Source organism: Hemicordylus capensis, chromosome 3 (assembly GCF_027244095.1).
Source record: "Hemicordylus capensis ecotype Gifberg chromosome 3, rHemCap1.1.pri, whole genome shotgun sequence".
Taxonomy (NCBI): Eukaryota; Metazoa; Chordata; class Lepidosauria; order Squamata; family Cordylidae; genus Hemicordylus; species Hemicordylus capensis.
Genome location: NC_069659.1, coordinates 225,171,023 through 225,194,579, shown reverse-complemented (window position 1 = coordinate 225,194,579; position 23,557 = coordinate 225,171,023). Strand labels below are relative to the sequence as shown.

Below are 23,557 nucleotides of genomic sequence, written 5' to 3'. Positions count from 1 at the left end.
GATTCAAACCGGCAACCTTCTGCTTGTTAGTCGAACAGTTTCCCCACTGCGCCACTTAAGGTGGTCAAGCATCCTTACAGAACTCAAATGTGAAAGTGCCAACCTCCTAGCTAAAACATGTAACTTCCTACAATCAGGCTCTGTACAAGAGAACTGGAAAGTAGCCAATGTACCACTGGTTTTCAAAAGGGGATCCAGGGGGATCCGGGAAATTACCGGCCAGTTACCTTAATGACTGTGCTGGGCAAACTGGTGGAAAATTCTCAAGGTGGTGGAAAATTCTCAAGTTCAAATTCTCTCTATAAGTATCACAAAATTGTGATACTTACAGAAAAAAAGGTCTTGCTGAAAGAGAACCAGCATGGCTTCTGCAAAGGTAAATCTTGCCTCCCCAATCTTTTGGAGTTATTTGAGAGTGTAAACAGGTGTGTGGATAAGGGTTATCCAGTTGATATAGTATACTTGGACTTTTTCAAAAAGCTTTCAACAAAGTTCCTCATCAAAGACTCCTGAGGTAACATAGCAATCAAGGGATAAGGGGACAGGTTCATCTGCGGATTGGTAACTGGTGTGAGGACAGGAAACAAAGGGTAGGAATAAACAGACAGTTCCCTAAATGGAGGGAAGTAAGAAGTGGGGTCCCCCAGGGATCTGTACTAGGACCAGTGTTTTTTAATTTATTCTTTAATTATCTAGAAGTTAGGGTAAGCAGTGAAGTGGCCAAATTTGCAGATGATACCTAACTATTTAGCATAGTGAAAACCAAAAGAGATAGTGAGGAGCTCCAAAAGGATCTCTCTAAATTGGGGGAGTGGTCACCAAGATGATCAGGGGCCTAGTGCACCTTCCTTACGAGGCAAGGCTACAACATCTAGGGCATTTTAGTTTATTTTTAAAAAGCGACTTAGGGGGTGACATGATAGAGGTCTATAAAATTATGCATGGTGTGGAGAAAGTGGAGAGATATAATTTTTTCTCCCTCTTGCATAACACTAGAACGAGGGGTCATCTAATTGCCTGAAACTAATTGAAACTAATTGCCAAAAAATGTAGGACTGACAAAAGGAGGTACTTTTTCACACAGTGCATAATTCTCTGCCACAGTGGTGGCAGCCACCAACCTGGATGGCTTTAAGAAGGGTTTAGGTAAATTCATGGAGGATAGGTCTATCAATGGCTTCTGGTTTGAGGGCTATAAGCCACCTCCAGACTAAGAGGCAAGAAGCCTCTAAATACCAGTTGCAGGAAAGCAACAGCAGGAGAGAGGGTGCCCTCAGCTCTTGCCTGTGGTCTTCTCATAGGCATCTGGTGTGTCACTGTGTGAAACAGGATGCTGAACTAGATAGGACTTGGGCCTGATCCAGCTGGTTTGTTCTTCTATTCTTAACCTTCTGGCTATACTTGGATTTGTGGTGCTAATATGAATATATGAAGCTCCCTTATCCTGAGTCAGAATATTGGTCCATCTAGTTCTTAATTGTCCAAATCTTAATAATCTGTGCATGTTTATCTGGGGGGAATACACACACACACACACACACACACACACACACACACACACACACACACATTCTTGAGTGTTGGGGTGGGGGGCAGATTCATGCTTTTGCATCCCTAGTAACTTTTATGACTTGTGTTGTCTATGGATGCAAATGCAAATAGTCTCCCTATCGGATAATGACATTATTATTAATTTTAGTATAATGGACTGCTACATTTTTAAATATGATTAATGCCTTGCTGTTCCTCACAGCAGCTCACGTCGGGCTCCTTGGAGTTCTCCCATCCAGACAGCCTTCAGGGCCAGAGCTTCAGCAGAATAACATTGTTTCTTCAAACTATTCCGTGGGCGACTCCTGTTTAAATTCTGTTAACTTACATTGAATTATTTTAGTGGAATTGTTTACAGTGACTTCCTATTTAATATTCATCAGTTTTATTAAGATCAGCAGCAGCAATGACAGCAGAATGCCTATCATTTTGAAGGGTAGTAGGTGGGAAGATGGAGATTCTGTCATGATGATGCCTCCCATGCACGGTATCATCAAGAATGTTTGATTTCAAGAGCTGGCAAGCCTCAAAAGGATCTTGGAAGCAACCACCTTTGATAAGCAGTGCTATAGCTGAGGTGTGGAGGAGGAGTGGAGGAAATAGTCCCAGAAAAAGCTTGGGTCTCCTGGTGGTATGCCCTGAAAAACAAACACAAAGCTGAAAGTCTAACAGTGCAGTGGGCAAATTATCTTGATATTTAACAACTAATATTTCTTTAAAACAACCCTTTACATTCATTATCTTCCCTAAAATTCCTTTGATTGTGTTTCCCAAGCAAACCACAAGATGGCAGTGTTCCGGATTTGCTTATGTTGGAGAAGATACGCAGAGTGTAAAATGCAGCATCATTTAAAAAGTCTCTTTTCAGACCAGTAGACAAGCAAGGCATGTGGGAAGTGAAAACATAGCTAATGATTCTGGTTGTGCAGAGTGGTGCCTTCCCCACTCCCTTTTTTTAAAATGCACTGGGACTTCAGTGTACGGCTGCTCCATTCATGGAGGAGAGATAATTGGTTGAGCACGGATACCAGAATATTCACTAGAAGAGTACAGTCACTATAACAGAATATTTAGTGTGTGTGTGTGTGTGTGTGTGTGTGTGTGTGTGTGTGTGTGTAATATCTATCTGTATCTATATCTATTCTTGTATATGGGACAGTCACTAGTGAACACTTCCTGCATAAATTCCATTGCAGCAAAGAGCAAAGTATACTTTCACAGCCATGCTTCATTTTAATAGAGCTTTTTAAAGACGTGCTCATACTGGACTGTACCCCATATTTCTGAATCGGTTTTGTTGGTTAACAAAACAGCCCTTCCAAGCCATAAGAGCAAGAGAAACTCTTCTGCTATTCTGTCCTGAATGTTTGGAGCTAGCTGTGCTGATGTGACAGCTTTGTATTATGCTGGCTCTGACCACACACGATACTGCATTGGCAGTAATGCTAGGGAGCCCAATCTGTTGCTCCAACAGGCGTGGTCACTAACAGTGGAATGACAGATTTTGTGTGGTTCCATCATTTGGGGGGCGGGGGAAGCATTGTGTTTGCTTTTTAAATTAGCCAATGAAGCCACTGAGGCTACAGTTTCAGACGGAAGACTGGCACAAGGATGGGCTTCTATACCCTTTCCTCTCCTGTTGTTTTCTCACTAACAACCCCACCCTCCGCCAGCTGCTTTTCTTGTCTCTGGAGAACAATAGCATATAATGGCCTGGTTCACACAGTTGTTCACATCTAGGTTTAATGTGGCTTACCAGCATTAGTGTGATTCTGAGAACCCATCCCGAGGATCTCAGATTAATGTCTTGCGTTAAACCACCTTGATGTGGGTCCACACAACATTCTAATGTAAACAACACACATTAAACTAGATCTATATATACAATACATTCAGGATGTACATGGCAAGCCCCGCCCACACAGTGCTTTGCCAACCAGAGGTAACAGAACAGAAGCACCATGGCGATTGGCAGTGGGGATTCCACATGCAGATAGGGAAGAGGAGCGGGGTAGGGGGGAGTGAGTGAGCTGGTGGGGAGGGGGCAAGTGAGTGAATGAGTGGCGGGGAGGGGGCAGCTGAGAGTGGGTGGCTGACACTGAGCAATACAGCAGGCACTATGGTGTGGGGCAAAGAGAGTAACACAGATGATCTGTGCAGGTTCTGTTAGTTTGATTGTGTGAACAGGCCATTGTGTAGTCCTGCCCCAAGGACTAGTTTATACAACACGCATCCTTGAAAAACATGTCGTGGAGAAAACTAGACAGACACAGATCCCTTCTCCTCACCATGCTAGATTTGTGAGCAAGTTTCTTTGTCCTGCGGGGGGGGGGGGGATCCTTCAAATACCTTCCTACCGTGTAAAATGGTATCGTCTAGGGAAGGTTTTATTACTTGACTCTGTCACATGGATAAAGACAGTGGCATCTACTCTGTGCTAAAAATAAATACCTACAATTCTACTCTCTCAGAATTACAACTCCCAGGCTTTCTGGAGAAAAGGGGCTGACTGGTTTAGTGGTCAGTTATGTTGCCAGAACTGCTCCAGAGTGCTTGGCTATACAGTCGTCAAATGTTTTGGGCTAACATGGGGAATCAGCTTGGCTATGTGCGGAGCAGTCAGTTACAGTAATAATTCTATGCAAAGTTTTGGTCTTGGAAATGATGAGGAAATGTAGGTACAATACAACAGATTTATTTGAGATAAACATTGGGGTGCAGGAAGTGAAAAAGGATTGGTTAGGCAAGGCAATAAAATCTTAACTGACAGTCTTTACAAGGGTCTCACCAAGAGGAATTTAGCTTATATTCCAAACTTTAAATAAATCAGCTTAAGACTCACTATAGAAAGGACTAAGAAATTGAAGAGAAAAGTGGGCGGGGCAAGGCGATTCAGAGAGGCTGAAGGTCAGTTTGCCTATCCTTATCTGGTGGTTTGTTCATTGCACTTGTAGAAGGGACACGAGAAGGAGGAGAGCAGCAGGAAGGAGAAGAAAAGGCAAGTGACGTAGAGCTCCCACGTGTAGAGCCTGGCTGGTGTAAGTCCAGGCAGACCCCGATTCCGGCTCCAATACAGGTTCTGAGACCATGTGGCTGGGGCAGGAGTACTTTACTCCAAAACATGGCCGGGGGAATGCATAGATTATGCTCCCATACTGGAGGGGGTGAAACTCCGGTAGAACAATGAGGTTCATGGTTGCAGGAACTGGTCAAATTGGGTGTAGACCCATTCAACAAAAGGCTGGAAACCGCTTGGGTGAAATGTATATGAAGGTCTGAATGGGTGACCTTAAAAGCTTATCTGAGAATCGAGATGTGTCTCCAGGTGGTGAGAGAAGTTTTTCTTAAGGCTTAACAACTTAGCTCCTTAGTCCTCACCAGCTCATTAGGTTGTTGACATGCCAATCTGAGTTAAGGAAGGAGAATTCTCTCTTGCAGGAGGGATAATATGTTTTTATCCTGAGGTCTACTTTGCCAGCTTTTCCTTCTCCTTGAAAGTCAGACAAAGAGAGGTTTGGGGGATGATTCCCTTCAGTCCTTCATTATGATTTTATAGGGCTGCATTGCCCCATGCTTTGCTTGTGCTAAGCAACCATATTGCATAGTTTGCCAGATATGGGCAGGTGCAGAGTTCACAGTCCCGTGGACTCAGGTATTCCAAGATGGAAGCTGTGGTCTTACAGTTCCAAATCATATCGAGGGTGCTGTTTGCAGCCCCCAAATAAGCTGTTTTGGCAACAGTTAAGCATACCTGTAGTGTGCATTGCCCTTAGTGCATAGCTAAATTGTACCCCTTACAATTTCTCATCAATGGTGGCAATGTTGTCTGTGTCTCAAGCCCCCTCCCCAGTTTCACAGCCCCATTCACAGGCTGCAAAAGTGGGGAGCTATTTTGGCAAATTTTATGGGGGTGCAATTTTGTGGGAGGCCAAACTTACCAGCACTCTTTCCAGCAGCTGCTGTCCCCCCCACACACACCCCGAATGTCCCTTGGAGCAACATGACACCATCACATTATGTCCCCAAGGAGATTCTGAGGGGAAAACAGTGGCTCCAGGAAAAGAGCTGTTGTTAAACAGGGACTGGCACAAAAAGGTGTGCCAATTTCTCTCTCACACCCCTTTCTCTCTCATTTACTTACTCACTCACACACATGGTTGATCCAAATGTTCTTTTGAGAGACCTTTTGCTAACCTGATACCTTAGAACAGGACTGCAAACTTTGAGTCTCCTGCAGATGTTGGTCTACAGTTCCCATCATCCCTGACTATTGGCCACTGTGGCTGGGGATGATGGGAGCTGTGGTCCAACAACAGCTGGAGAACTGAAGTTGTGCAGTGCTGCCTTAGAAGGAAAGAAAGGGGATATACTTTAATTCCCAAAAGGTTACTGTGTGAATAACTGGCTAAATCCTGTAGATTGTGGCAAAGCACTCGCACTTTTCACACTGTTCTCATATAGCAAATGTGTATTTGCCTAAAGAAGTGTTCTGTGTAACTTAGAAACTTGCTTCTAGCATATAATTGAACATGAATGGATCAAATAAAAGGCATTGTCTTGCTGTTCTGTGCATAGTTAAGTGGCGCAGCTCTGCTTTTACTTGAAAATATAGCGGTCTTCTCTTTCTGTTTAGAGTTCTGTGTAATTGCAAAACACATTATTTCACCCGGCAACATTGGCCCAGTAAAAGAAGATTACCTGTTTTGCCCTTTACCTTTTTTGCAGCCCATTCCACACTTGACTGGCACACGGGCTGGGAGCTTAAGCTCCCCAGGCACTGACAGGGTGGCTGCAGGCACATTATTATCCTATCGCACAATTGCACTGGGGTCCTGATGCTGATTCCAGCCTCCCAGATATGATTTGCATGTAAATGCTATGCAGTCACCTCCTGGGGGCGGGGGAGAGGGCTTGTTTTCATCAGGCTCTTTTGAAGCGTCCTAGCTATGGAGCTTAGCTGCATGGGGGTTTCTGCTTCACAAGTACTTAAGGGGCTTGAGATTCAAAATGGTTTCTCTAAAAGATGATTTGAGCAGCTGGATTCCCCCCAGTTTTCTTCTGTAACTAATTAAGATCAGAAGATAAGGTCTTTAAAATAACAGCCCAAACATTCTGCCTTCTATCTCCATTTTATGATGAATATTTAATGTGCTGTGAGTGGTGGTAGTGGTGGTGGTGGTATATCCACATACTTCAACATAGCCCTTTAAATTACATAAAAATTGAGTGAAGTCATTTTCTATTTTTGAAATCGTGGTCCAGATCTAATGTTTCCCTCACTGTATCCAAATCCAGACCTGCACAATTTGTGACCCACAAAGCTAAACACATCCCACCAATTGCATAAAGTGACTCATCAGGGGGTCACTAAACCTCCTTGTTTTGCTGCCTGCCTGGGATTGCAGAAATGGAGGTGGGGTTCATCCTGAATTGGCAGGCTACAATTCATGGCTATAGGCTATGTTCAGCTTGGTGGGATCGCAAGATGAGGAAGCCTGTTCAAAGCTCTCTTACACATAATAGTGAAATCTGTTTGTAATGATGGGCATTGGGCAAGGAAGTAAGGGCCCCTGAGCACTGGTGTGCACAGGGACGCACTGTGCCAGCTTCAAGGTCTCTGTCTGTTTAGACCAGGGGTTCCCAACCTGTGGTACTCCTGATGTTGCTGAACTACAACTCCCATCATCCCCAGCTATAATTGATTGTGGTTGATGATGGGAGTTGTAGTTCAGCAACATTTGGAATACAACCGGTTGGGAACCCCTGGTTTAGACCAAGGTCTTGCACATCACGAATGGGAAGCAGGTATTATTATCCTCAGCGGGTCCCCCAATTCACTGTTGCTTTCTCCTATGCAAGTGAATGGCCATCATCCAGTTGATTTCTTCATTCTGCTTGTAGCCAGATGGGTAGTTGTGCCTGTGTGTGAAAGGGAAGGCGATGAGGAGGAAAGTAGGAAGTCCTCATAGCTATACAGTGATCAAACGTAGTATGGGGTGGATCCTCCTCTTCCTCCTCTGCATTTGTTCATCCTGTTTGTTGCAGAAACAAGCAAGTACTACGGCCAGTCTGCTCTGTCCAATCCAATTTAGAGGGGAGGAATTGTCGGAGCTAAAGGCTCTGGGTGGGGAGATGGAGGACTCTTCCAATTGTTTATTTGTTCCAGCTTCAGCAGATTCTGACAGATGTAATTAGCTGTCCACGGGACATTCAAGTACATTGCATCTGCTAACAATCTGTGAAAAAGCTATGTCTTTTGCTTGCATTCTAATTTGAAAAGGATACAGCTTTTTTTAATGGATTGTCTGTAGATGGCGCTAAGGATGTTGCACAACAGACTTGAACGTCATGTGAACAGTTTGTTGTATCTCCCATGGGAATTTGCACTGAAGTGGGAATTGACCGTCTGGAAGAAACCAGAGGCTCTTCCCTCACTTCTGTGTCCTAGAGCACTCAATCCAAGATTCCATTGGTGCCAGCATGAAAGAGAGCAGCAGCACCCAGGGCTAACCTGTCCAGTAGGTGAACTAGGCAGTTGCTTAGGGCACCAAGCAGGGAGAGATGCCAATGGCCTGGGTCACGAGCCACCAGCACAGAACCCCCTGTCCCGCAGGTGAACATGTGCACCTCCCATCATCAGAGTGAGTGGATGAGTGAGCAGGTGCTCCCTGTCACCCACTTGACTACCCACTTGCTCTCTTTATCCCCTCTGCCTGCTCCTGCTGCTTCTTGGGAGCTGGCCTGCTTGGCACGTTATAATCACGTTGCCATGTTTTGCAGCGACATCCTTATTAGGGATGTGCATCAAATTGCTTCCGTGCACATCAAAGGGCGGCGAGGAGTTCCCTTAAGAGGAAGGGGGCAGGTCCTACTTGCCCATCCTCCAATCCCTGCTGTGGAGCTGTTCACATGGAATTATCTTCTGTAAATGGCAGCTTATGCCTCTTGCCCCTTTAAAATGCCACATCGTGGTGATGGGATGTGTCCCCTGGTATCCTTCATGTGGCATCGGCAAGCAAATAGCATTGACACATGCACCAACGCCATTTGTGTGCCGATGCACGAGGGATGCCAGGGGCTGCATCCCCTCCCCTCGGCGTTTCAAAGGGGCAAGTGGCACAAGCTGCTGTTTACAGGGGGTATTTCCAGGTGAATAACATCACGGCAGGGCGGCAGGTGCTTGGAGGACAGGCAGGTAGGACCTACCCGCCTCCTCTTGAGGGAACCCCTCATCCCACGCCAAAACGTTTTGGCACCTGGGAACCAAAGCATTCCAGTACCTCTCCAAAGAGGCGCTGAAATGCTTCAGGCTCATCACTAATCATTATAATGCTCCGTGGCAAGCCGGCTGCCCAGCAGCAAGCAGGAAAGGCGAGGAGAGCAAGTGGGTAGCCAGACAGGCAATGGGTAATGGAGACCACCCATCCATCCATTGGGAGGTGCCTGCCCATGCAGGAAAAGGGGTAGGGGCGCCCACATGGGCATCAAAGTCAGGCTTTATCTGGGGTTCCACCAATCCTTGGGCCAGCACTGGCAGTGCCCTTGCTCTGATATGTATAGCTACAACATCTTTCTTAGGCATGCCAGAATGTGTCTAGGTCATTACACAGAAGCACTTCTTTTTTTATTATGGGAGGGCCCACCTGCCAAATCTAGGTTTAAAGAAATGTGGAGGTAATTCAGCAAAGGTAGAAGGAAAAAAATAAAAGGAATTGCAACAGACATTTAACTCTTAACAGTGCCATTTGATGTCAAAATAATGTGTGCCATCAAATTAAACAGTCATTTTTGCTTAACCATATCTTTAAATGCATTTGAAAGAAGACAGTGGCTGACATCCTGCAAAATTTACTAGAGAAAGTCCTATTGATATGTTGTTGTCCTTAGGGATGTACAAACTGATTCGGGTACAAAACTATTTGTACCCAAATCAAGCTGATTCGGGTGATTTGGAGACAAAGATCCAGATTGAATTGCGCCTGATTCGAATCAATTCGATTTGAGATTTGGATCCCTCCTATAAATTTTCCCAGATTCCCAGATTTCATTTTTTAAAAAGCTAAGCTCTAGCCCTTGTAGAAGTGGACTTATGGGGCAAAATGTGTGGTCACTATTTTTCAAGTGTTTGGATTCTTTGGTGTATAATAACTTTCCTTCAATGAATCCCTATAAGGATTCATTACACACCTTCATTTCTTCTGTTCCTAAATTCCGAAAATATAAACTGAGTACCCAGCGGCTTGTGGGTTGGGGGTTAGTTGGCACAAGGAATGCCACTAATTCCCCACCCCCACCTGCAAAGCATTGGGGTCAAAATGAACAGAAGAGATGAAGGTGTCTAATGAAGACACAAAAGGATCTAAACACTTCCAAAAATACCTAAAAAATAAATTGAGGACCCCAGTGTGTGTGTGGTGTAGTTGACACACGGAAGTTGACAGTTGGCACTGTCCAGTGACAGTCAAAATGAACTGAAGAAATGAAGGTGTGCAATGAATCCTCATAGGGATTCATTATGAAGAAAAGTTATTATACACCAAAGAATCTGAACATTTGAAAAAAAATGACTGCACATTTTGCTCCATAACTCTACTTCTACAAGGGCTAGAGCTTTGCTTTTTTTAAAAAAAGGAAAGCTGGAGATCCATGTTAGGGTTAGGATATGGCGACATCAAATCCCTGTTATTTCCTATGGCAGAAATGTTCAAAATCAGTAAAAACTAAAATAATTCATTAAACATCAACCAAGTAACCCACTGCCTTAAAATTTGGGTGGTAAGTGGCACCCATGGGGACCTACCTACCACCCAAATTTGGTGCCTCTAGGACCTAGTTAAGTGGTCTGAATTGATCTAAATCAAATCAGAGTAAATACAAATCAAATCTGTGGTGATTGGGGTGGGGTAGAGTTGGACACAAAACAAATCAGGAGTGATTTGTTTTGGGCACAAATCGAATTTTTAAAAATTGATTTGTTCACATCTCTAGTTGTCCTTTAGAGTAATCCTGAGTAATTTATTTATCATATTTCGATACTGCCTGACACATACATCTATAGGCAGTGTACAAATTAGAAAATACAACAAATATAAAAAACAGTATAAAAGTTAAAAATCACAAAACAAATACAACAAGATCACAGATAAAAACACATTGAACATTTTTTTAAAAAAAATCCAGTTAAAAGCCTGAGAGAACAGGTATGTCCTAAGAGTCCTCCTGAAAGCAGACAAAGACATTCCAAAGCCCTGGGGCAGCCACAGAAAAGGCCCGTTGAGTCAGGATGTCAGCCAGTGTGTTCAGAAAAAAGTAATTCCTAGTGGCTATACAGTTGCATGTTCTGTTGGGCAAACAGTGGACAGGATTGGGTACAACAGTTGTTGCACTACTGATACATTGAGTTTTGGTTTTGCAATAGAGCAAAACCCCTGAGCATAAGGCCTGGCATGAATCTGGAGTGATAAAAAAAATGGGGGGGCATAGTAGGCCACAGGCTGGCAGAGAGGAAAACGGAGGTTGCTGCACTGTCATCTGGAAGAGGCTCTGCACTCTTCCCCTGAAGGGATATTGAATGGTAGGGAGGCCATTAAGGATAGGGTGGAGCCCAGAACCTCTGAAGAGATGACAGGAATTTGCCTCTTTTGAACCATTTGACTGCATCCAGCAGCCCCTACTGGAGGCTGGACTGGACCCTGATATCTCCTTGGTTAAGCTGAAGCTCCCTCCCATTTAGTTGCCCTTTGCAGTGACAAGGGAAGGTGAAACGTGCACCCCAGGATTGACTAGAGCTAGGCAAGGTAGGCCCTTCTTGAACTGGAGGTTTTTCCTCTCCTCCTCGCAGTCGTTCTCAAAGTGTGTTCCTGGAGCTTCCCTGGAAGCCTTATCCCTTTGATGGGAAGATTAGCTTCCCTGGGAGACAGCTTATTATAATTATATTGTAATTATATTTATTTGGTAATATTACATTATTTATTATATTGATATCCCACACTAGTTCTAAGGAGCTCAAGATGGCATTTGTGGATCCCCCCCACACACCCCATTTTATTCTCAAAGCAACCCTTTGAGGTAGTGTTAGGCTAAAAGATTGGCCCAAGGTCACTCAGTGAGCCTTAAAACGGAAAAGGGATTTGAACCACAGCTCCTCAATCCTAGTCCAACTCTCCAGCCACTAGATCACGCCTTACCAATCTCTGCAGATATTTTTTCCCCTTTCAATGCACTTTTGCAGGAGAGTGTTGGGCATGTTCTAAGGTGCACATTCAGTTTGTGGGGAATAATGGCAAAGTTTTACAGGCCTGAGAGAATGCCTTAAACCACATCCAGAATCTTCTATAATAGGAGTGGCCAACCCAAGGCTCCCCAGCTGTTCTTTAAACTGTTGGGAATTATCTCTGGTAAGAGATACCCTTCTATTACAGCAGAGTGCACAAAGGCAAAACACAGCAGAGTCTGCCTAGGCATGTGTGTATGCTGAGAGTAAAAGAAACTTGGAGCCAGTTCATAGTTTCAAATCAATATAAAGAGTCTTTATTGGTGAACTCCATTCTAGATAGGAAAGTGGAGAGATAGGATCTCTAATCTCTTTATCTAGCTGGATGCAGGGAGAGAGGAGTGTGGGTGTTGCAAGGGGGAAGAGGAAGAGGAAGTGGCAAGACAGGCGGGCAGGAAGTCCCTGAGAGTAGCAATCTACATATCAAAGGGATAGCGTCAGAGCAATAGAGAGGAGATGACCAATGTCTTGACCCCTCTAGCCCTCTGACTACCTAATCTGTCCTCCTCTGTCATTGAGACATGGGACAGTGCAGAGTCCTTCACTTCCAACATAAACTACATCTCCCCCCCTCCACCCCCAGCATCAATCTTTCACAGCAGGGGATGATGGGAGCTGCTCTCTGGCTATTGATGGACTACGTCAGATTGGCCATTCCATATCGAGGCCGACTCCTGTCAGGCCTCGATATGCCACGGCCTCTCCTCCAGCCGCCATGCAGCCCAGTAAGCCCAACATAACACATAAATAAGATGTTCCCCTGTCCCCAAAGGGCTCACAATCTAAAAATAAACATAAGGCAGATACCAGCAACAGCCATTATGTCTTACTTTGAAGAACCTTTTCCACATTGGTTTGTCTGCATATATTATAAGTACAAGAGGACCTCTGCAGACAAACCAATGTGGAAAAGGTTCTTCAAAGTAAGACATAATGGCTGTTGCTGGTATCTGCCTTATGTTTATTTTTAGATTGTGAGCCCTTTGGGGACAGGGGAACATCTTATTTATGTGTTATGTTGGGCTTACTGGGCTGCATGGCGGCTGGAGGAGAGGCCGTGGCATATCGAGGCCTGACAGGAGTCGGCAGCACTTGACCCCTAAATACAGGGAGAGCAAGGAGACCAGGGGGCTGGCTGGGCCAGCTGGCTCGACAGGCCGGCACTTGGTTGTGACAGCAGGAGGGCCACTAGAGGCTGCCTGGAGAGTTAATGGAGAGGCAGCAGAGCTAGTAGGGGAGGGGCCAGGAGGAGACGTTTGGTATTGCCCTGAATGCAGGACATTATTTAAGGGGTGTTTGGCCAGGGATGAACTGGTCAGATGAGATGGGAGCTGCCAGTCCCTGGAGGCTCCGGGGGAGGAGCAGGACAACCCCTATACCTGACAGGTGGGGGACCAGGGTGGCTGATAAGTGATAACCCCCTCCTTAGCCCTCTGAGGCCTATATACCCTGTGCAGCAGGCTAGCAATAAGAGGGGCACGAAGCCACCATGCCAGTAGGCTAATAAATGATGAATAATATTATTTATAAGCCTACTTTCCAGTAGGCTTATGAGGTTACCTGATATTCCGTGTGTGTGTGTGTGTGTGTGTGTGTGTGTGTGTGTGTGTGTGTCCCACCCGCATCAACTTCACAATGCCTGAACCAATATGAACTGAATTGGTTACAGTTGTAGGGACACTTCAGTGGTATAGTTTGTGATGGTGTCATCCACCCCAATTCAAGATGGCGGACATGTATACATTTGAGGCACAAGTGGGATAACTTGTGGACCTTCTAATTGATTTGAACCAAATTTGCTACAGGTGTAGGGACACATAGGGATGGCTCAACAGCCTATTCCATAATGATATCACCCACCCTGATTCAAGATGGCGGACACTTGAACATCTGAGGTGCAATTAGGAACTGATTTGGACCAAAGTTGGTACAGTTGTAAGGGCACATAGGGACACCTCAAATGCATAGTTTGTGCTGATGTCATCCACCCCAATTTAAGATGGTGGACATATGAATGTTTTGAGGTACAAGTGGGTTAACTTGTGAACTGCCTAACTGACTTGGACTAAATTTAGTCCAATTGTAGGGTTAGTGAAAGGAAAGTAGGCAGACTAAAGTGGACTATACAGATTCGTTTGTCATAAATGCAGTAGGAACATAGGCAGCTGCCATATACCGAGTCAGACTGTAGGAATTTGAATATGACTTAATTTGAAAGCTACCCACAGTTTGTTTTTCCAGTTATCTACTGAATTGGGTAGGAAAGGAAATACTACTTATCCAAAAAGAAGCTGAAGAAAGACAGTTCTGAAGGGTAAGCAATAAACCTTGGCCTTTGTTCAACACAAAAGAGACAGAGGCTTCCTGGTAACAGATATCTCAGCAACAGCATCAAACCATTCTGAGTCACTCCAGAGAGTGATGCATGGTAGATTGCTGCGTTATGTTAATGTCTCTATGTATCCTAACCCTTTGCTCTGTTTTGGGGACTTCAGAGGACCTTAGGAAAATGTGGCAGCTGTAGGGAAAAGCTATGTGATGTTCTTCAAAGCAGAACGGAGGAGGTTAAGCAGACATCCATCACTATCTAACGCAAGATGGGTGAGCAGGTGTTGCTTCTTCTCTCAGATAGCTGCAAATCCATTCTTTTCATGGTGGAAGGCTTTGTTAACTCTTCTGTGACAGCTTTCTAGGTTGTCAATAGCCTCTTTGACCTCAGCAGAGTACTTTAGGCTATCACGAACAAGCAATGAGTAAGCTGGTAACAGAGTTAAGGAATTGTACATATGGCAATCCAGTTATAATACAATGACCCTCTGTTGTACTGTTAAGTATTGTTTAGATTGCCTTAACCAAGTCTGTATGTACCTGAGCTAAAAATGAAATTCTGTGCCTAGGCAATGCAAATCCTGCACCAAAAATAACATAATTCCACAACCCGTATGAATAATCCATGTTTGTGTAATTTATTATTTTATATAGTAAGAGGCTATTCATGCCATTGCATGTGCTGTGCATTTCCCTGTCCCATGAAAGCATGGGGAATGAGTTGGTGTGGTGTAGCTTTTTAATTCATTGTTTCATTTGGTGGCTTGATTAGTTTCATTGGCAAATTCCAAAAATTTGCTTCATTTCCTGCCAAACACAGGTGATTGTTTCATTTCAATTTTGATTGTTTTTTATTTGTTTCCAATTTCAGTTCACTGTAACTTATTTATCTTCAGGATCTGATGAAATTTGTAGGGATGGAAGTCCTCCATGAGAAGTTGGAATGTTAGTGCTGAGTTAAGGTGAAGCAAACACAAGTGCAGACATAATTAATTGTTTCCTTCCTGCTTAAATTGACTGCAGATAAATATATATTGTTTTAAAGAACACATCAAAAGCTCCTGCAAATGTTCTTTCTAGGAAAGAGAAAACAGTCCAAGACCTGTATGTTTTCACATTTATGTAGTTCCCTCTCAAGAATCATACTGATCCGAAGCCAAGGAAGCACCAATTAGTAGCTTTAATTCAGCAGCTATGTGTCTCATAGACAGCTTAGAGCTGTCAGTCATATTGTTCCTTGACTGACCTCTTCCTCTCTCCCTTCCTTCTTTTATTTATTACATTTTTATACCGCCCTATCCAACAGCCCTGGGTGGTGCACAACAAGTAAAAAACCAAAACAAACACCATTTAAACAAACTGCTTAAAACAATATAAAAACAAATTTAAAACATTTCAAAACCATTTAAAACCAATTCAAAATATTTAAGAACAACTTAAAAACTTTGGAAGGCCAAAAGGGTTTCTCAAACTTGAAAGGGGGTTCATTATCAAAATTGAATATAGCTTCCTGGGAATGCAGGAGTAAAATCTTCTCCCTGGAATGACCACTTGTTTGAACAAATAGTGTAAGAAGTGACTCTAAGTTATGCATCTGCTCCCTGACTGTAAGTGATCAGCTTAACAAACCCTTCAAGGCACTTTCTGAAAAGTTTACAATTTAAGTGTAAATTTTCAGATATCAGCACTCTACACATGCTGGCAGCTGCTGCCTATACTCTAGTCAAGTACCAAGTCTCTTGCCAGGAATGTTTGTTGCTTAATGTTCAGTCTCTAGGACAGCCAACCCATTTTTTTTCCTTCTTCATTAGCCTAGGTCAGCTTGCCAGCCGGCAGCAACAGCCTTTTAGGAATTGCACAGCATGCCAGAATCTAGACTGCAATGGACCTACCTATAGTGTCTATGAATAGAAAGAGAATAGAATAGATAGGACAACTCTTATCCAGATCTTTCCTCTATTTTTAAATTATTGGTTCCAGGGTAGCCAGCCTTTCAACAGACCTCTATAGCCTGTCAGTGAGTTCCATGTACTTGTTCCAAAATATAGCTATTGGCCCCCGTGGCTCTGTACCTCTTGCTTTATATTCAGTTAAATACCTTTCTAATATGGACACATGATTTGTCCAATTGGGCTGTTGCTTGATTGATTAATAATTAATAATAACACAATCTCAACATATTGGGCATCAATAAAATTACAACACATCAACTACAGAAGGCCATACTACTTGGGACAGCATGAATACTACAACAATATCTTTAATTCTTCTTTAGTTAACCTTGACCCTTGGAAAGGGCCGATAATTAAAGTACCAGATCCAGTCAATAACACCTGTCTGACTGCGTAAACAAGAAATAATAACAACCCCCAGTGAGGCACTACCTTGGCGCGGTTGTGGGGCTTGCATGCTCTGAGGAAGGTGAGAGCTTGTCATGGCTCAGACTTCAGAATCAGAAGAATCAGAGCAGGAGGACTCTCCTGCTAGTGAGCCACAGCAACAAGAATTGGCAGAGAAACCAGACTCTGGAGCTGAAGATTCTCAAGAGCTGCCAGACTTGGTTTCTGATGAGGAAGAGCCTGGGATTTCCCCTGTATTGAGACGACATATCAAGAGGCAGGCTCAGTGGGACTCACGCAGGTGCAGGAGATCACAAGAAAGCAAGCCAAACTGCTGACTCAGGGAAGCCTGATTGGTTGCTGGTTCTGTGGAACCATATATATTCAACAGTCTCTCATGGCTGAGTTGCTGTTTGCAACTTCGCTGGCAGCGTATAGTGTGCTCTTGCATGTTATATATTTTCCGTGTTCCAGTTTGTCTTGTCTGTACTTCCCTGCATTGTTCCCTTAATTCCTTGTTCTGTGTCCTTCGCTTGTTTCATTCCTTGTTTTGTCTTTTCCTTCCACTTATTACTCAGTTATTGTTGGGGGCGGGGTACCTAGTTTCAGTTCAGGGGGCTTTATTCATTTACTGTTTTCTTTGCGAGCCTTTTATTTTCCTTCATCCAGTTTTGTTGCTGCTTTCTGTTTACTTTCATGGGGTTGTAAATCCTGTAGGGTTAACCGGGCTATCAGTTCACGACAGTGCTATGCCAGAGGTCCAACCATACTGGACAGGTCTCACCAGAGGAGCTAGATGAAGAGTGCCTCTCTCATTAACAATATGATGAGATGTAACTTTAATAAATCTATACCGGATCGCTCGTCGCCCAGGTCAACAAGGACTGCGCCAGGTGCTGGAGTCCCTGGACATCTGGTGGCAAGTGCGCAACAGGACTCAGGATCGTCAGTTGAGCAACCAGGGCTGGAGACTGCAAGGTTACTGGAAGAAACGTCGCTTAACTGGAAAAATATATATGAAAAACGCCAACAAGGAAATAATTATCTGCTATTACAAGTCTAGTCCAACTAGAAGAGGTTATTTAAAAAGAATGTACCAAATTTGGAAAGAGAAGCATCCAGATACAGAAATAACAGAACAAAGGCTAGCAGACCAGAGAAGATTCATAATAAGAAATAAAGGATTCACAGGAGTTGAGCTGGAAGAACTGCAAAGAACAGCGCAGGCTCAAGATATGGAAGAAGAATTACCACCAACTGAAGAAGTTGCTCTGGCGCAGGTGGAGGAGGTGTTGGAAATAGAGGATGCCACTGTTGCTGAACTGTTTCAAAATCAAAACCAGGCAACCTCCCCTTTGCCTTCACCTCAAAAACCCAAATGCCGTTTAACAGAAAAGCAACAAGAACTAAAGCAAAAAATAACTGAGCACATGAACCAAACAACCACCAGGGTTTGACTTCCAGCTCTAAAAACAGTTGCCAAAAAACAACTTGCTCAGGCATTAAAAGATGTCAATGCTGCACTTGCAGAAATAACAACCAATAATTTGCAAGAAACAAACCAACTAATGTACAGTGCAGCAACAACAACAACACAAGAGCTCGGATAAGATCAAGGGACCTGTAAGAAAAGAAAGCAGTACATCACCTAAATGGAAGATTAGATCAGAAAATAAAATCTCCAGACTTAGATCAGATGCTAGTAAATTGAAAGATATGAAAGACAAGAAGCTGAAGAATGAAAACACCAAACAGTATCTGATCCAAAAATACCACCTAGATTCAAGGAAAATTAGAGGAGTCCTGGAAATAATAAAGCAGCAAATAACAGCAGTGTCAAAGAAGATTAGCAGATACGAAGCCAGAATTACACAACACAGGCAGAATCTCCAATTCCAGTTGAATCAGAGACTTTTCTACCAAAGCATAGAAGGAGAAACTGCAAGAAACATAGAAACACCAAATAAAGAAGAAACAGTGCAATTCTGGGGGAAATTATGGGACAATCCAATAGATTATAATAAAAAAAAGCAGGCTGGGAGAAAGAGGTTGAAAAATGTAAGCAACAAATGCAAGATCTAATAACACCAGAATTAATAAGTGAAAGAGCAAAGAAAATTAAAAATTGGACTGCACCAGGTGACAATGAACTGCATGGCTTTTGGCTTAAACACCTAACAAGCCTTCATAAACAACTATCAAAACAGTTCAATCACATTTTGCAAGGAGGTGATATTGAACAATGGCTAACAACTGGGAAAACTCATCTCATAATGAAAGACCCAGCAAAAGCTGCAGTTCCAAGTAATTATAGACCGATAACCTGCCTGCCAACCTTGTTCAAATTATTAACTGGAATAATAGCAGATGAAGTTATGCAACACTTATTAACTAACAAACAGTTTCCAGTTGAACAGAAAGGAAATTGTCCGATCACCAGAGGCACAAAAGACCAGCTGCTGATTGACAAAATGATTTTAGAAAATTGCAAGAGAAGAAAAACAAATCTAAGTGTTGCATGGATTGACTACAAGAAAGCCTTCGACTCATTGCCTCACACATGGATACTAAAATGTTTAGAAACAACTGGTGTCAGCAAAAACATTCAGATATTTATAAAAAAGGCAATGAGCATGTGGAGTACACAGTTAACAATCAATGGTGAGACACTTGGACAGGTTAGCATTAGAAGAGGCATTTTCCAAGGGGACTCACTATCGCCTCTGTTGTTTGTAATCGCCATGACTCCACTTTCACAAATACTAAACAAAACAGGCCTCAGATACCAAACATCTAAAACATCAAGTCAAATCAACTATCTGCTGTACATGGATGATCTGAAGTTGTATGGAAAGGCCCAGTCAGAAATCGAATCACTGCTAAACACTGTCCGTATATTCAGTAGCGATATAGCAATGGAGTTTGGACTAGACAAGTGTGCTGCATTAATAATGAACAGAGGGAAAATAAGAAAAACAGAAGGAACAGAACAGCCCAATGGAAGCAACATCAAGAACCTGGAAGAGAAAGAGCATTACAAATACTTGGGCATTCTCCAGGCTGATAACATTGCACACACTGAAGTTAAAAGAAAAATTGGAAGTGAATACATCAGGAGAGTTAGAAAAATCCTCAAGTCCAAACTCAATGGCGGGAAGACCATACGAGCCATAAACACCTGGGCTATACCTGTTATCAGATACATTGCAGGAATAATAGACTGGACCCAGGCAGAGCTAGAGACCCTAGATCGTAAGACCAGGAAAATAATGACCATCAATCATGCTCTGCACCCCCGCAGTGATGTAGATAGGCTATACCTCCCTCATAGCTCAGGTGGAAGAGGAATGCTGCAAGTCCATCAAACAGTAGGAGGAGGAGAAAAGAGGCCTTGAAGAATATATCAAGGACAGTGAAGAAGATACACTTCAAATGGTTAATAATGAGAAACTATTAAACACCAATGAAACAAAGCAGGCCTACAAGAAAGAACAAGTCAAGAACCAAGCAGAAAAATGGAAAAATAAGCCACTGCATGGTCAATATTTGTACAATATAAGTGGAAAATCAGACATCAGCAAGACCTGGCAATGGCTTAAGAATGGCAACTTGAAGAAAGAAACAGAGGGTTTAATACTGGCTGCACAAGAACAGGCACTAGGAGCAAATGCAATAAGAACAAAAGTAGAAAAATCAACAACAAACAACAAGTGCCGCCTTTGTAAAGAAGCAGATGAAACAGTGGACCACCTAATCAGCTGTTGTAAAAAGATCACACAGACTGATCACAAACAAAGGCATGACAAGGTAGCAGGGATGATACACTGGAACATCTGCAAAAAATACAAGCTACCTGTAGCCAAAAATTGGTGGTGCCATCAAATTGAAAAAGTTGTTGAAAATGAAGATGCAAAAATATTATGGGACTTCCTACTACAAACAGACAAACATCTGCCACACAATACACCAGATATAACTGTAGTTCAGAAGAAAGAAAAACAAGTCAAAATAATCGACATAGCAATACCAGGGGATAGCAGAATAGAAGAAAAAGAAATGGAAAAAATTCCAAAATACAAAGATCTACAAATTGAAATTGAAAGGCTGTGGCAGAAGAAGACCCAAATAATCCCAGTGGTAATTGGCGCCCTAGGGACAATTCCAAAACAACTTGAAGAGCACCTCAACACCCTGGGGGCCACAGAAATCACCACCAGCCATTTACAAAAAGCAACTTTATTGGGAACAGCCTATATTCTGTGACGATATCTATAATAACAGCAACAACATTGATAATAAAATTCAGCCATCCCAGGTCTTTGGGAAGGACTCGATGTCTGGATAAAACAAACCAGTCAATAACACCTGTCTGTGTAAATAAATAATAATATTATTATTATAATTAATAAAATGAGTTGTAATAGATTGAATCTTTCTTCCTAAATTTGCATGGAAATAAAAGAGTATCTCTGAATATTTTTTTTCTCTATTTCTAGCTGATGCACACAGCAGGCATAGTCTCAGAGGAGGGGTTACCTCTTGTGTAAGAGAAGTAGGAATGTCTCTTCTAAGAAAGCTACTGCCACCCATGTTGGTACTTTGCAAATAAGAGAAAAATATACTTTTTGTTTAGTTGGGACAGTAGTTTTTTTTATTTCTACTATTTTGAGCAGTGGACTGGCGTCCATCTTATCAGTGGATCAGCTTATGAGTAAGCACACCAGCTTACTATGTGAAGTGGTTCCAGCTTGAAATACATCTCTTCCCAGGCTTTAGATCAGTGCTTGATTTATGGGGGTGGGGGGGTGGGGAGTGATCAGAAGAACTTTAATGAAATACAGGTCACACCCCCTGCTCTCCCCTGAATTGTAACCAAGTCATCTCCAGACATCCTTCTTCATCTCACATTGCCACTGGATTACCAGCTGTTGCAACAGTTGCCATAATGCTTGACTAAAGGCTGCTACAAAGGGAATTTTGTCTCTCTTTCAGGAGCTACCTCTTAGTCTCACTCCCAGACACTAATAAAAATACACATCCATTGCAACTCCTGTGAATGGATATTGATTTCTGAGGTATAACAAAGTGGGTGAATTTTCTTTCTTTTTTTAAAAAAATTAAGCCTGTTTTGATTATAAATATCAATTTTCACAATAGATCATTTTACACTTTATGGTTTTTTAGACTGTGCAAGTAAAGGTGTGTTTAAATGTACACCTAAAAATTTGAGACGTAAATGAGCCAAACATGTACTTGGAGATATGTACATCATATGTTTTCAGAGAGAAGACCATGTTAATCTGTAGCAGCAAAAATGACCAAGAGTTTTGTGGCACCTTGAAAACTAACACATCTGTTATTTCATAAGCTGATGAACTTTTCAAGGAAATGTGATTGGCTGCAGCTCCTAGGAGAATATGCACTCTTTGGGTAAACTGGGTTTGCTTCGACTTAGTGTGGGTGGAATGGCCTTTATAAATGATATCAATGAAAGTCAATGACGCTTTGTTGAAAAATCACACAAAAAGTGTTTACACTAGGGAACATGATCATCTTGGTCCTGTCAAGGTGTCTGCAATATTGATCTCTGCATGTCTGCCTAAATTAGTCATTCAGTTCAAACAGATAGATCATCATCTGAATATTTCTGTATTGTTAGTTCATGCTTTTTCTGCCTAAGATGATAAAAGGTTTCCTTGGGGAAGAAAGCTCGATTAGGGGATGAGAAACAGAAACTGAGACAATGAGGAAAACAATGAAATTAAATTGCATCATAGATAGGGATTTGTGTGTGCTTAGAAAAACAAATCAAAATTCTGCATCAAATTATTTAACATACTGAATTCTGCAAGTGTTGTAAACTATGCAAACTAATCACATTTGCATTTTTCATCTTGTGCATAATTCTGCTTCTGCTGGTTATGGGGAGGGCCTTAAAGCTCTGCCTCTGACTACTATGAACCTTATTGAGCCACATACAGTGAATTTTGAACATACATGTCAGAGGGGATTTTTACAGCCTTAAGAGCTAGAAACTTGTTTTTTGATGTTTTTTTAAAAGCAGGTATTCTTATACAGTTGAATTTGTTAAAGGCCTATGGCTAATACCGCTGCACTCCTCCAGAGTCAAAGCATGCACATAGCCCTGATCAGAGAAATGTGAATCAATGTTGAATACAAATTGGACTTCTATCCTCTAAAAATGTCTAGTTTTAGAAATAATGTAAATATAGAAAGCAAAGGGCATTTGACAGAGCCTTCAAGACTTATACATGTTATTCCTACACATTGGAAAGGAATTCTTCTCACTCAACAAGACAAAAAGGCATCTTGTTATAGTGGACAGGAGAGAAAGTAATGCATACAAATTGCTGTTACAAAAGGAACCAGATTGTGATGACAGGATCTGAGATGGGAAGGACCTATGCAGTCACCTTTTCCATTGCTCTGACAAGAAATAATTGTTCTTTGAAATGCATTTTTGGTGTTTAAGCCCATTCATTTCCAAATATCTCAAACAATGAGCTTTCCCTCACTTTCTCTTGGAATAATGTTCTGCAACAGAGTATTTCAATGCAACAGTACTAAGAGAGAAAGTATTGCTGCTGTTAGCCGCTCTGGAAATTTCTCTTAAAGAACAAGTGAAAAATTAAAACAAAATAAGCTCTATCCAATATTTTGCTTACTATGATGAAAGCCACCAAATTAAAACCACCACCACCACCACCACCACTACCCCCCCAGATACTGATACTGTTTTCCAGTATCTCTGTATTTGTCAAAGCTCAGTACCTGTACCTGTTTCAGAAGACTGGGCAACTATGGAATTAGTAAATGGAGCTGCCTTCCTAGATCTAAGCCCTATTCAGATGTTGTACTAGTGTATACAGATGTCTGTACACTCATACATGTTTTTATGGGCATATGAATGACTGTACCTGCATTCATTTTAAAAGGGAACCTGGGTACAAACCCCTCAAATGCATGGCACAGTTAGGAAGTGGACAGCAGTACCTGTTTTCAACATGTGATTAACTATACCTGTGCACAGATCTGTACCTGGGTA

General features: G+C 42.4%; 1 protein-coding gene and 1 long non-coding RNA gene across 3 annotated transcripts in view; one reads left to right on the top strand and one right to left on the bottom strand.

Moving 5' to 3' along the window:
- The window catches only part of ANK3 (ankyrin 3), a 661,543-nt gene that overhangs the window by 249,399 nt on the left and 388,587 nt on the right, over positions 1 to 23,557 (top strand). The gene's annotated exons all lie outside the window — the stretch shown is intronic.
- Positions 1,920 to 3,462, bottom strand: LOC128349866 (uncharacterized). The gene is made up of 2 exons (XR_008319047.1): positions 3,308 to 3,462; positions 1,920 to 2,189 (listed from the first exon to the last, which is right to left on the bottom strand). It is a non-coding gene; the product is annotated as an uncharacterized LOC128349866 (long non-coding RNA).